Below are 13,572 nucleotides of genomic sequence, written 5' to 3'. Positions count from 1 at the left end.
GCCTCCGATGGACACCAAGAGGACGATGGCTGCTAGGTGAATTGCTTCTGTAATTAGCATTTGCTCTATTTGTGTGGCAGCTGCCTCCTCGAATCAGACTAAGACCAGGTGATGCAGCATTCCCTTTGACTGCCATGGTGAAAGAACCTTTCTGTTCTATGCAGGTACCTGTACCGGATGCCACAATGTCCCTCCCGAGCCATGCTCATTAAGGGGCCTGATGCAGGTAGAAACTCCCAGTGGTGCATGTGCCTTGGAACAGAAAGTGACACTTTATACTTGTTCCCAAAAGAATGACTGTAATTGTGAAATGTTTTTTGTAAACCTGAGCACAGTGTCGTGTTCTAGGAACTCCCAATAGGGCACTAATGAGGCAACCTTTTTATATACTTAACATAGGCCAAAGGGTTCGGTGTTACTGTGTTTGTTATGGCTACAACTGCAAACCCTCAAATTACTTTTGGGGTCATTTCTCGACCCTGAGGTGGGGAGTACTGCTAGGTTTTCTTTGGTGCCCCATATTTTTTGTAAATAGTTTTATCTGTCATGTTACTAAAGATCAATAATTTAAAAAAAGAAAGAAAAAAAAACACAGATCTGGCCAGACATTACCTTTCATCGCATGTTATGTAACCTTGCCAAGTCTACCAGAGTTCATTAATATCACCTCCGTCTAGAGCACAGGTCTTCAAACTGTGGGGCACGCCCCCTTGTGGAGGGGGGGAGGGGGGGCGTGGATGGATTCCCAGGGGAGCGCAAAGGCCTCTGCAAGCACATGTAAATGAAGACGCCTGGAAGTGCTACGATGTTCATTTGCTGCATTTCCAGGCTGTCTTCATTTACTCCGAATCCCTCAGAGTGCCGTGGGGCCAGATGTCAGTGGGTGTGCTGCTGGGGGCTCGCTGGGCAGTGTCTGGAGTCTTATTAAGACTCCAGCACGCCCGAGTTTTTCACAAGTCTTTAACCCCTTCAGTGCCCGCCCCTTTCCCCGCCCTGTGCCGGCCGTTTCATTAGCGGGCGGGGTTTATGACGAGCTGGTCTCGTCATGGGCACAGCGCAACCGCGGCCCATGACGAGACCAGCTCGTCACGGGCATTGAAGAGGTTAAAGACCATTTGCATACCCTTGGAAACTGGTTCCGGAGGCTTCGTTTTTTTCTTTTTGCAGTACCCTCTGGGCCCTGACTCTGCCTATTCCTTACATATGTATTGTAAATTTACTGCTGTAGCGTGAAAATGCATTTCATGAAATGGACTATAAACAAGCATTAAAAATGCAATAGGTCTCGCCTTTTATTAAGTTAAAGCCATTTGCTTTGCTGTACAATACCATTAGCAAAGCAAGTGGCTTTAACTTAATCAAAGGCGAGACCTATTGCATTTTCATTGCTTGTTTAAACAGCCGGGGCTGCACATAAGGAGAGCACAAGGCAGCGTGCAGCTGTTCGCAGTGAAGAAACAACAAAAGTTGACTCGGCAGTGGTGGGGACGCCTTCTTTCAGGTTTAGATTAGGGAGGGAGAGAGTTGCAAAGATGTAGCACAGACTCTGAATTAGAAAATAGCATTAGCCAGTGAAACCACGTGATGCACTGTGTGATCTTGGCCCAAGCCTTTTACACCTCAGTGATGTTTCTCGTCCTCCTCACTAAACCAGAGCCGTCACTCCTACATCCGTCCTTGGGAGGACAGTGGCCTGCCCCCAGAGGTTGTGCTGTGTATGTGAACACCTTACGTTCAGGAAGACTACATTTGATTGATGAGCAGCACCCGATTTAGCGCTTAAAGTACCAGAAGATGGAGCTTTAATCACTGGAAGAAACACTTTACACTATTGGCAGCTGAATCCGTTATTAGCCAGTACACGATTGATCCTCTGTGAATGGATTTATATTCCGTGGCTTTACTATTCGCGGCTAAACGCTGTTTGCTAGACAGCCAGGAGAATCAATGACTGCAGGCAGGGGAGCGCTGGACACTAGGGGGCAGGCTGACAAGGTGTGCACCCCCAAACCTGCGGCAGTGCACGTTTTTTACCCTCTTCTCGTCCATGCAGACCTGCTGCTATGTTACTTCTTCTAGACTGTAGTGCTTTGAAGCCAAATACACTGCCAACATCCGTGTGGAATTTCCAGTTCATGGACATGGCGGACTCCGCCTTTCACCCAATGCTATAGTCTTGTAAAACAACTCCGTGGGTTATAGTTCCTGTTTCCAAGATCTTTCTGTAACTCATGCCCACTTTCTTTCATTAATGTCCTGCCTTTCTTTCCCGTCCCGGTCTGAGCCACGAAGCCGCATAGGGTTGGCAGAAGCGCTGCACATACCAGGAAGCAGTATAACAAAGCATAATGTCCCCTCCTTTCAGCTCTGTCCCTCTAGATGCTCTGGAGCAGTTTGGGGTTAAACGCCAGCCAAGCAAGCAGTGTGACGTAGCATCACGTTCCCTACTCCAATTCTCTAGACTAGAGTATTCCCTCACCTCCATGCCCTGTCATTCCCTCTTCAATTGCATTGCAGCGCTTTAAAGAGGTCTTAAACGGAATAAGCACTATACAAGCAAATACATTACATAAAGTGAAATGCTCCCCTCGTCACTTCTGTGTACCTCTTCCCTTCAGATGCAGCGCTCTGACCCTAGCTACATGTGGCATAAGCACTATCTATGCAAACTGCTGACATATTACATCGGGTTCTCCGGTTCCCTCTCTCCAGTTCCTTCTCTCCTTCCCCTGGTTTCTCCTTACCTCACTGCCTCCTTTGAGTACTAAGGTGCACTATAAATGTAGGGCGACTTTAGTGCCAACGTGACATTACTCCCGGGTTCCTTTCTTTTCTCTCCGGCTCCCTCCTGTGTCCACTCCTTCCCTTGCTTGCTCCCGCTCTGCGCATGCGCCAGTTGTTTACAAATGTTTATGAACATAAGGAAAACAAGGAAACATATTTCCAAGTCCATGAAAAGTCACTCTGGGTGACTTCACATGGCCTTGTAAATATGGGAAAGCTCATTGCGCTGCTGGTGCGTCACTGAAAGTGATGCAAAGGCGGCGCAATGGGCTTGTAAATGTACATAACTTTTGTTGAAGCAGGGCGGCCACCGATAGGGTGTGACCCACTCCTTCCCATGTGGGGGCCCTGACCACAGCACCCTCACATGGGTGGAAGGGAAGTTACAAGCCCAGCCTTCCATGCAGGATTCAGTGATGAAGAGGCACAGCGCATGCACATAAAGAAGGCGAGAGGGCACGCACAGTCACGTAAAAAGCCTCACGCCATAGGAGCAAGAAATACACACAATACTAATAGGGGCAAAGGCCCTCTGGATTAGGCAGCACCGTCAACAAGCAATGGTAAAGCCAATATGCCAGGTAGGCTGGTGCAAAGGTTACTTGAAAGGATTACTTTTTAATTACTGTTTATTAGAAGCATATGTCACAAAAATAAAAATACCAAAGCATGCGCATTAAACGTGGAGCCATAACCCAGGGGAACGCCCAAGCTGACAGAGACAGGATTGAATACCCCTACATGTATCATAGTAATGGGGAGGGTCACATCAGAGGGAGGATAGGAAGGCGGGGGCACACTGACAAGGGTTGCGGGAGGGAGTGGGAGGGGGGGCCCAAGCGGGACGGGTAACTTTTCCAATGCATAACTGGTTGAAATGTTGTATGTACTAATTTTTGGTGAGCTGCTTGGGCACTTGTGGGAAGTGTATTGGTATGTTGGTAAGAAAACAAAAAAAAATGTTTAAACAAAAAAAAATTAAACTTGGAGCCATATGCTTGCAATGCAATTTTTAAATTTAAAAAACGACTCACAGATAATTTTTATGATAACAGCTACTTTCTAGCGAGCGGATGTACATATAACAGGAACAGGAACCCGTCTTAGTTTTAAGGTGCATAATTGGGAAGTGATTCATATTAGTGCACAGCAAAGGCACTACTAGCCTTGAATTATTGTTTCCTGAAGCTATGGTTTAAAACATAAAAGGCTAACTAAAAAGAATAAAGAGTGGAAAGAAAAAACATTGCCGAAGTATTGTCCATAATGGTCTGCCACTGAAGAGCACTTCTTTTAAGGCAGATGAGCACTCGGGGAAACATGCCCTCACTAACAGTGGAAGAGAGTAGGTTGGGAAGTGAGCGGACCAACCGCCACACTGTCCCATGCTGTAGGCTGTGGTGTGAGCTTCAACGTCCGAACTGTGAAAGGCAGCGAGGCTGTAGCCTGACGACGAGAGCGGGAAACCTTGAAGCAGCGGAAGCGGGTTCGAGTCTCGGCTGCAACGCTCAACATTGTGTGATTCTGGGCAAATCTCTTGATCTCCCGGTGCCTAAGAAAATGAATGTGTCCGTCTGTAATGCAAAAGGTGCTCATGTAAAGTGCTCTGATACCTTCAGGTCAAGTTCGCTTTATATAAAAGTCTGAGAGAAAAAAATGACGGCTGAACAGGGTTGCCCAAAAGTATCTCTATTGAAGCCCACTAGTATTTTTTAATATATATTTTTTTATAATCACATGAGGTTAACAGGCGTAAAGGGGTCATTAGGCCAGTGCTAACAATTAAAGAAACGTTGACGCAGACACTGGTCGAGGTTTTAAATCTTCTTAGGAGCACCATCAATTTTGGACTCACCCACCGCCAAGTTTTTAATTAATTTAATTGTGCCGCAGATAGTAACATAGTATATTAGAAAATTAAAATACGAAGCCCGGCTTGAGGTACATTTCAAAGGGTGCGCCTGACGAGGTCCGCGTTTTCACTGAAGCATCGTGTGATCTTCTGCAAATCAAACTTCCACCCGCCCTCTAAATGTTGAAAGGGTCGCTTCGCGCAGATGACGAGCGCCCGCTGTAATCTTTGATCAATGCGTTCTTCTATGTACGTTTCATTTACTTATGCAAATGCTCTTATAGTCGCATGGCTCCTAATTTTCTCTTTTCCTTCTATCAAATTATCTTTGCTGTGCCCCTAAACATACCTAAAGCAAGTGCTTGCCATTGCCTTGTTCTCCCCAAGACCCCGTGCGCTTCTGTTTGTAAGCACTGTAAATAACAGCTCTACTTCCCTGAGTGCAACCCTTACCCTCATACAAAGCCCGGTCTGTCGTCATTGGAAGTGGAAAGTTGTCATCACCACAGCCTTCGGATGTGCCTACGTGCCACAGATGGCACTTTAAACAGGGTCTAGGAACCCGCGAGTGCACACCGGGGTGTTCTGCGCGCTCTATGCTGCGATAATGCAAACATATAGCGCTTCATCCCGTGCTTCTGTTTCTAAGCACTGTAAATAACAGCCTGACTTGATGTGAAAGTGAGGCGCAGGGCAAAGCGCTTCTATCAGAACCCGTTCCCCAAGCGCCTCATGCTCCAGGCCCCGGATGTGAAAGTGAGGCGCAGGGCAAAGCGCTTCTAGCAGAACCCGTTCCCTAAGCGCCTCATGCTCCACGCCCCGGATGTGAAAGTGAGGCGCAGGGCAAAGAGCTTCTATCAGAACCCATTCCCCGAGCGCCTCATGCTCCAAGCCCTAGATGTATAATGCTGATATCCGTGTGAATGAGCGGGGTCTTAAAGAGGTCGTTAACTGCTCCACTTGAACCCTCCATGGCCAGACAACGTCAGTCGAGTGAGACTCATATTCCTTCCTCATCAAGTCTGCCGGCATCCTTAAAACCATGGACTGAATGTCTATCTCTCACATGTCTTCATTTGCCGCACATCTAAGCGCTGCGTCCGTATCATGATAGTTGCACCACGTGGTCACACTTCCCACACAGGACTAACCCAACCAAAAGCAACTCTAGGGAAATGTTCACAGGAACCCGAGATTTTTTTTTTTTTTTAATCTTCCTTTCTTCTCACTCCCTTCTCACATCTGGTGTGCTTGCACCCTAAGCCCCAGGCAGCTTGACTGTTGACGAACCAGCGGCACCACTAGGCCCTCAAAAACCGGTCTCTAATACCTCCAGCCCCTCTGCCCGGTGCCACTGCGCCTGGTGCACTATATATAGCCACCCCTCTGCCACAAAGCCACATTTCTGAGGCACCGAGCGCAATATAAATTATTGTAGCAGTGTGTTGTATCCATGCATTAATGCGACCGGCATATTTTAATCTGGCGTATTTTAATCCGCGGTCCTCAGCAAAAGCTGTAAAGACATTACTACCTGTTCGAAATCTCACACGCCCATCGTAGAGCGCCTAGAGACGACTTAGAAGTCAGTGAGATATAAAAAGGAGCCCATAATTAGAACTTCCTGAGAGAGCCCCATGATTGATTGTAAGGGAGGGGGAGGGACAGCAGAGATAAGCCCCAGGCAGCTTGACTGTTTTTGACGAACCAGCGGCACCACTAGGCCCTCAAAAACCGGTCTCTAATACCTCCAGTCCCTCTGCCCGATGCCACTGAGGAGCTTGTCTTTTTGGGGTCATGTGTTTAAACACATGGCCCCATAAAGATAAGAAAGCTTTCACGACGCACGTAAATCAGACGAGCCCGTCCAAGTGGACCGTCTGAAAAAGCCGAACAAACACGTCACGAAAAACTCTTTACCAATGGCTGGCCACCGTTTAGCATAAACGGTGACGCCAGCCAATGGAAAAGAGGGGCGGGGCTTAAAGCCCTTTACAGAAAATACATACAAACATTAAATCTCGCCAGCGAGACTGCGCAGCCCACGCTAGCCGAGACCTAAAAAGGGTTGACAATAGAAAAAATGCCAGCCGTGTATGTTTAAAGAGCCTGCAAAGACCTTGCTTTGACACTAAATGGGGTCTTAAATAAAAAAGTATGTATTCATTTGTAATTGGACTTTGTCTGTTCCTTTTATCTTCAGTCATGAAACATTCAGGCAGCCCTAGAACACATTTAAAAGTGCTTTATATTTGCTTTTCGAAGTACGCACAGATAAGTGCTGAAAACAGGGCTTTGGGTAACTGTTTATTTTTGTACCGTCTGCAACATCAAAATAATGAGCTGGCAACCCTAATCATAAGACTGGAAGATTGTTGCAGGATCAGCACATTATTTATTTCCTTCACTCTCGAGTCCCTGATTAATTCCATAATAGCAATAGTTTAACATATCTGAAACCCTACCCCCCCCCCCCCCCCCCATCAATAACATGCTGATTAACTTCAAGTGTCTGGGAATTCACCCTGCATTCAGACAACTCACACCTCATTCTCACCCTTCACTTTCACGCTCACCCTGCACTCTCAGCGCATAGTTATGGTTTTCCCGCATTTGCCACATAATCCATTGTCTGCTGCATAATTTGCAGATTAAAAAATGCAGCAACACCTTACCTCACAGTGGAAGGCCCTTTCTAAAGGTTGACTGGTCACCTTTTTGTTGCTTATTGCTATATGTGGGTGTTAATGTGGTACTTATGAGGGGCAATAAAGGCCAGGGCAATGTTAACAAGTGTAAAAATAGCAAAATAGTGCAGTAATGCCATCACAAAATATGCAGCATAATTCACCTTTGCTTGCTGCAGACTTTAGTCAACCATGCTGCATTATTTGGCCTTCTCCTGCCGCATAATTCCAATGGCCCTGTATATAGTGCTATGAGGTCCCAGCCTGTGGCAGAAAGCACTGTGAATATGTAAGTCATTATTTTAAAACAGTATTTACATACTCTAAGCTAGGCCGCTGCAAAATGATGCAGTGATTGAGATAAAACAAGTTCTTACAAAGCATACTTTTTAGTAATAAGTAATCAAACTGTATCTAATGCAGACATTTTTGTAAGTGTCTCCACTATTCCAGATCCCAGCTGATAACTCCTTTACATTACATCTTGAAAATAAGAGATCTTTGCCACCATAAAGCTTTAAGCAGATCCACTGGAATTATTCAGCAGAGGAGGACAACATTATGCGGCAGGTTTGACTAAATTATGCAGTAAAAAAAGGTAAATTATGCAGCACAATGCGCCACATTTTGTGGTTAGCATTACTTCATTATTTTGTCATTTTAACTCACGGTAACGCTGTCAAGGGAAATATTTCACCTCATTAGTACCAGTGTAGCACCCAAATACAGTAGTAAGCAACTACAAGATTACCAGTCAATCTTTGCAAAGGGCCTTCCACTGCTCCGGAACACTTTGTCAAGCTTTAAGTAACTTTTGTTCCGTTTGAGCTAGAATCAGAAATCTGCAGATTATGTAGCAAATGCAGTACACTGATAATTATGTGGAAAACGCTGCTGCTGCAGAAACTCATAATTCCATTGTTTCTTTTTTAATTTTCTGCACTACCACCCACACTTCGATTTCAGGCAGAGGCATCTCAAACTCAGTATTAACCATTCAGGGGCAGTATTTTGTGAAAGCTGAGTCCATGTGGTGGCAGGTAGAGGGCCAGCAGGGTTGCATTCAGATGCAGAGCCCTAATCCTCTCGATCCTTGGGGCCTCACAGTAATGGTCTAGGAGACAGAGGAAAGGAGCGAGATTCACAGATATTCAAAGAGAAGGCCACGAATAGGGAGCACTGTATGCGGACTCATTTTTGTGTTTACAAATGGCCAGAGACCGCTTCTTCAGAGAGATACCCCAAAGAAGGGGACAATATAAGTGTATTTGTTTTTTTTAAAGGGACATTCATTAGTGAAGCCGGTACTGCTGCCAAGTGTGTAAGTGGCCACTGCTGGTTATCATAAAGGAGCAGATGCAGCAGGACTGGGGCCCAGGGATTTGGGGGCCCACTGCATCACAATTATGACTGTCTACCTTTAAAAAAAAAGGGGGCATCAGAGCTTACTGTCCTTTCAAGCATTAGGACAGAGGTGATGATCCATCATGGAGGGGAAGAGGTAAAAAAGGCAAAGGAGATAGCCTGCTACTCAGGACTGCAATTATTAGTGCAGCAGGTATAGTTGCATTGGAGTCAAAGAGTGTGAGGGGCTCACAACACCCCAATTATGGGGAGCAGTTTGTTTGGGATATCTGTTTTTGTTTGCTGAATTTGCTGTTTTATAAGTCTCATATTTGGTGCAATTCATAAGCTATAGAAAAAGTATTCCTGAAATCATCTCATAAGCCCCGCTCCCTGCACGCAGCCATGTCCCCCCCACTCCCCCAATCCTTGTCATAAAGTTTTGGGATGGGGGGGGGCGGCCGACCTCAAAACAATTTGCTTAGGGGGTGCTCAGAGTAAAAATGTTTGAAGACCTCTGGTCTAGAGTGTGCCTTGACTACTAAACTTCACTAGAGACTAGAGACGATCAAAAGCCAAACAGAAGCTTCTGGCACTAGTGAGCAGTCTGATATGACTAAGAGAGCTGAGTTACAAGTATAAGTGACACTCACCATAAAACACGGTAAGCGCTGGCAGCCCTCGCATCTGGAGAAAAGCTTAGAAATGGAGGGTTAAACAAAGACAGGGTTGGGAGAGAAGGAAGGTGAAACAAAGACAGGGAGGGTGAAACAACGAGAGGGATGGAAGAGAGGGAGAGTGAAACAGACAGGGATAGAAGAGAGGCAGGGTGAAACAAAGACAGGGATGGAAGAGAGGGAGGGTGAAACAGAGACAGGGATGGAAGAGAGGGATGGTGAAACAGGGATAGAAGAGAGGGAGGATGAAACAAAGACAAGGATGGAAGGGTGAAACAAAGACAGGGAGGGTGAAACAACGATAGGGAGGGAAGAGAGGGAGAGTGAAACAGGGATGGAAGAGAGGCAGGGTGAAACAAAGACAGGGATGGAAGAGAGGCAGGTTGAAACAAAGACAGGGATGGAAGAAAGGCAGGTTGAAACAGACAGGGATGGGAGAAAGGCAGGTTGAAACAAAGACAGGGATGGAAGAGAGGGAGGGTGAAACAGACAGGGATGGAAGAGATAGGGATGGATGAGAGGGAGGGTGAAACATAGACAGGGATGGAAGAGAGGGAGGGTGAAACATAGACAGGGATGGAAGAGAGGGAGGGTGAAACATAGACAGGGATGGAAGAGAGGGAGGGTGAAACATAGACAGGGATGGAAGAGAGGGAGGGTGAAACATAGACAGGGATGGAAGAGAGGGAGGGTGAAACATAGACAGGGATGGAAGAGAGGGAGGGTGAAACATAGACAGGGATGGAAGAGAGGGAGGGTGAAACAGACAGGGATGGAAGAGAGGGAGGGTGAAACAGACAGGGATGGAAGAGAGGGAGGGTGAAACAGACAGGGATGGAAGAGATAGGGATGGTGAAACAGACAGGGATGGAAGAGATAGGGATGGAAGAGAGGGAGGGTGAAACATAGACAGGGATGGAAGAGATAGGGATGGAAGAGAGGGAGGGTGAAACATAGACAGGGATGGAAGAGAGGGAGGGTGAAACATAGACAGGGATGGAAGAGATAGGGATGGATGAGAGGGAGGGTGAAACATAGACAGGGATGGAAGAGAGGGAGGGTGAAACAGACAGGGATGGAAGAGAGGGAGGGTGAAACAGACAGGGATGGAAGAGATAGGGATGGAAGAGAGGGAGGGTGAAACATAGACAGGGATGGAAGAGAGGGAGGGTGAAACATAGACAGGGATGGAAGAGAGGGAGGGTGAAACATAGACAGGGATGGAAGAGAGGGAGGGTGAAACATAGACAGGGATGGAAGAGAGGGAGGGTGAAACAAAGACAGGGACGGAAGAGAGGGAGGGTGCAACAAAGACAGGGACGGAAGAGAGGGAGGGTAAAACAAAGACAGGGAGGGTGAAACAAAGACAGGGACGGAAGAGAGGGAGGGTGAAACAAAGACAGGGAGGGTGAAACAAAGACAGGGACGGAAGAGAGGGAGGGTGAAACAGAGACAAGAAGGGTGAAACAGAGACAGGGATGGAAGAGAGGGAGGGTGAAACAGAGACAGGGATGGAAGAGAGGGTGCAACAGAGACAGGGATGGAAGAGAGGAAGGATGAAACAAAGACAGGGATGGAAGAGAGGGTGAAACAGAGACAGGGATGGAAGAGAGGAAGGATGAAACAAAGACAGGGATGGAAGAGAGGAAGGATGAAACAAAGACAGGGATGGAAGAGAGGAAGGATGAAACAAAGACAGGGATGGAAGAGAGGAAGGATGAAACAAAGACAAGGATGGAAGGATGGGAGGGTGAAACAGACAGGGATGGAAAGCTTGGGAGGGTGAAACAAAGGCAGGGATGGTAGCTTGGGAGGGTGAAACAAAGGCAGGGATGGCAGCATGGGAGGGTGAAACAAAGACAGGGATGGCAGCACGGGAGGGTGAAACAAAGACAGGGATCGAAGAGAGGGAGGGTGAAACAGAGACAGGGATCGAAGAGAGGGAGGGTGAAACAGAGACAGGGATCGAAGAGAGGGAGGGTGAAACAGAGACAGGGATCGAAGAGAGGGAGGGTGAAACAGAGACAGGGATCGAAGAGAGGGAGGGTGAAACAGAGACAGGGATAGAAGAGTGAGAGGGTGAAACAGAGACAGGGATAGAAGAGTGAGAGGGTGAAACAGAGACAGGGATAGAAGAGTGAGAGGGTGAAACAGAGACAGGGATAGAAGAGTGAGAGGGTGAAACAAAGTCAGGAATGGAAGCATGGGAGGGTGAAACAAATACAGGGATGGAAGAGAGGGAGGGCGCTGGAAGTGAGTCAGGAGTTAGAGAAGGAGTAAAAGTGAGAGGCTGAGGATGGAGAAGAGGACATGCTGCTCCTGCAGAAGGGTGAGTTTGCTCTCGGGTGTGCCTCCCCACATGGTAGTGGTTGAGTGTTGTAGCAGAAGCCCCCTCCGCGCCCCTCGGCACCGAGATGAGTGGCCCCTGCCGGGCAGGAGCCAGCTGCACTGGGAGCCCCGCAGAGTCAGCACAGAGCTGTCCCGGCGCCGACTCAACACCCTGTGACTCTGGGCACATCCCTTACCGTCCCGGGCCTACAGACACAAAACCCTGGTGCTCGTGTGCGGCCGCCTCGTGCCCTGGGCCATGCTCCCGGCGGGAAAACATGACAGGCAATGAGCCCAAGTGCCGGCCCCACAGACGTGTCTTACCTGCCCGTCCAGACGCCTCTCCCCCGGGCCGCGGGGCCTCTCGCTGCAGAAGAAGCCTGCTATGGCCCATCTAAGGATGAAGGTCTGCACGGTCCCGGGTGGAAACAGAGGTGACTGCTGCACCCCAAGCCCGGATACACCTCCCCTCACTCCCCCGAAACATCAGGCGCCCACTGAGCATGCGCGGAGATCAGACACTGCCTCATGGTAGGCATGGGCGCTGGTTGAAGAATACATCTTTAGGGATGGCGCTGCGCGCCGACTACGCATGCGCAAAGCACAAACTGCGCATGCGAAGAGCACAGGGGTACGTGACGAAAACGGAACGGATATGTAGTACACGTCTACTGCGCGTGCGCCGAGCACGGAACATTTACAGTGACAGGGGTTGAAAACGAAAGGCCTCTGCGATCACACATGTGCCTACTGCGCGTGCGTGGAGCGTAGACACTCATAGCTGCCAAGGTTTCAGATTTTGTGACATTTTCATAATTTCAGTGCAATTATGAGTGACATTCAACTTCCATGAGTGACACTTTCTCGTGAGCAAAATCAAGAAATTTAGACGAGGAAACCATATAAATATGAAAATTTACACAAATGGTGTCAGGGACTACACTGTATAGGTAGAACACACGAGGCCTCATTCACGAAGGGCCTCCGCACTCAGGTGGGGGCCTGTAGTGAGAGTAATGAGGGAGGCAAGACAGAGATGTGATTAACTCTCAGCCTTTTATTGATTAATTCCACAGTTACGGCCCACGAGGAGCAGCGGGAGACACAACCGCCAGCTCGCGTCCTCGCGCTCTTTCTCGTCCCCCGAACCGCCCCCTGACGTCACGGCCATCCTCGACACCGGATAGGCCAGTGACGTCAGGCGGCGTCCAGATGGAAATAGGACTACGGGGTTTGTCCTGGCAGACTAGTACGTTACTTCACGTACAACATCTCCCTTTCTTAACAAAATAGAGAACTATACATAACAATCATCTCATAACAAAATCTTCGAACCTTTTCGGCGCCCTGATATGCCTGGTAGGCCTGCGGGGAGTGACATGCAGGTTGGCCCCCCCGCCGCGGTTGCCCGTACCACCTTGGCTTGCACTCATTACATTATGACTGTCATTCCTCACTGACATGGGGCTGCAGTCACTATGGCCTTTGACATCCCCTAGGCCGTGGCACGTACTTACACCATCCTCAGTGGTCCCGTCATTGTCTTCTTGAACCTGCCACTCGTGCATGCTATCATCGCTCTCGGTCTCATGCACCTGGCTGCCTCTCATGATGATTTCCTCTTGACCTGCCTTGAGCCTAACAATGTCGTCCTTGCTACGCCATCCCCCTCCTTCCAAACAGACAGCTTCCTTAGTCACTCCTTGCACACGTGCAGGGGTCTGGAAAACAGACTCTCCCTTCAACACTTTGGTTGGTTTCTTCACCAACACCCAATCCCCCTGCGCTACCTCTTTAACTTTGGCTCTATTCACCCTATCAGCATACCGCTTGTTGCTTTCCTGTTTAGCCACAATTCTGTCTTTGACCCTCAACCTCTCATCGGTCACATCTTCAGGGT

General features: G+C 48.1%; 1 protein-coding gene across 5 annotated transcripts in view; it reads right to left on the bottom strand.

Moving 5' to 3' along the window:
- Positions 1-12,268, bottom strand: part of LOC146813471 (uncharacterized) — a 269,121-nt gene extending 256,853 nt beyond the window's left edge. For 2 of the 5 annotated variants that reach the window (XM_085620245.1, XM_085620244.1), the window contains exon 1: positions 11,997-12,184. The gene's annotated coding sequence lies outside the window, so the exon portion shown is untranslated. Of the gene's footprint in view, positions 1-11,996 lie in introns of all 5 variants that reach the window. The other 3 variants (XM_085620246.1, XM_085620248.1, XM_085620247.1) reach the window with 2 other exon arrangements.
- Positions 12,269-13,572: the final 1,304 nt, after the last annotated feature.

The sequence above is a fragment of the Triturus cristatus genome, chromosome 7, assembly GCF_964204655.1.
Source record: "Triturus cristatus chromosome 7, aTriCri1.1, whole genome shotgun sequence".
Lineage (NCBI taxonomy): Eukaryota > Metazoa > Chordata > Amphibia > Caudata > Salamandridae > Triturus > Triturus cristatus.
Note: the sequence above shows the minus strand (reverse complement) of the source record. Positions and strands in the feature narration are given on the sequence as shown.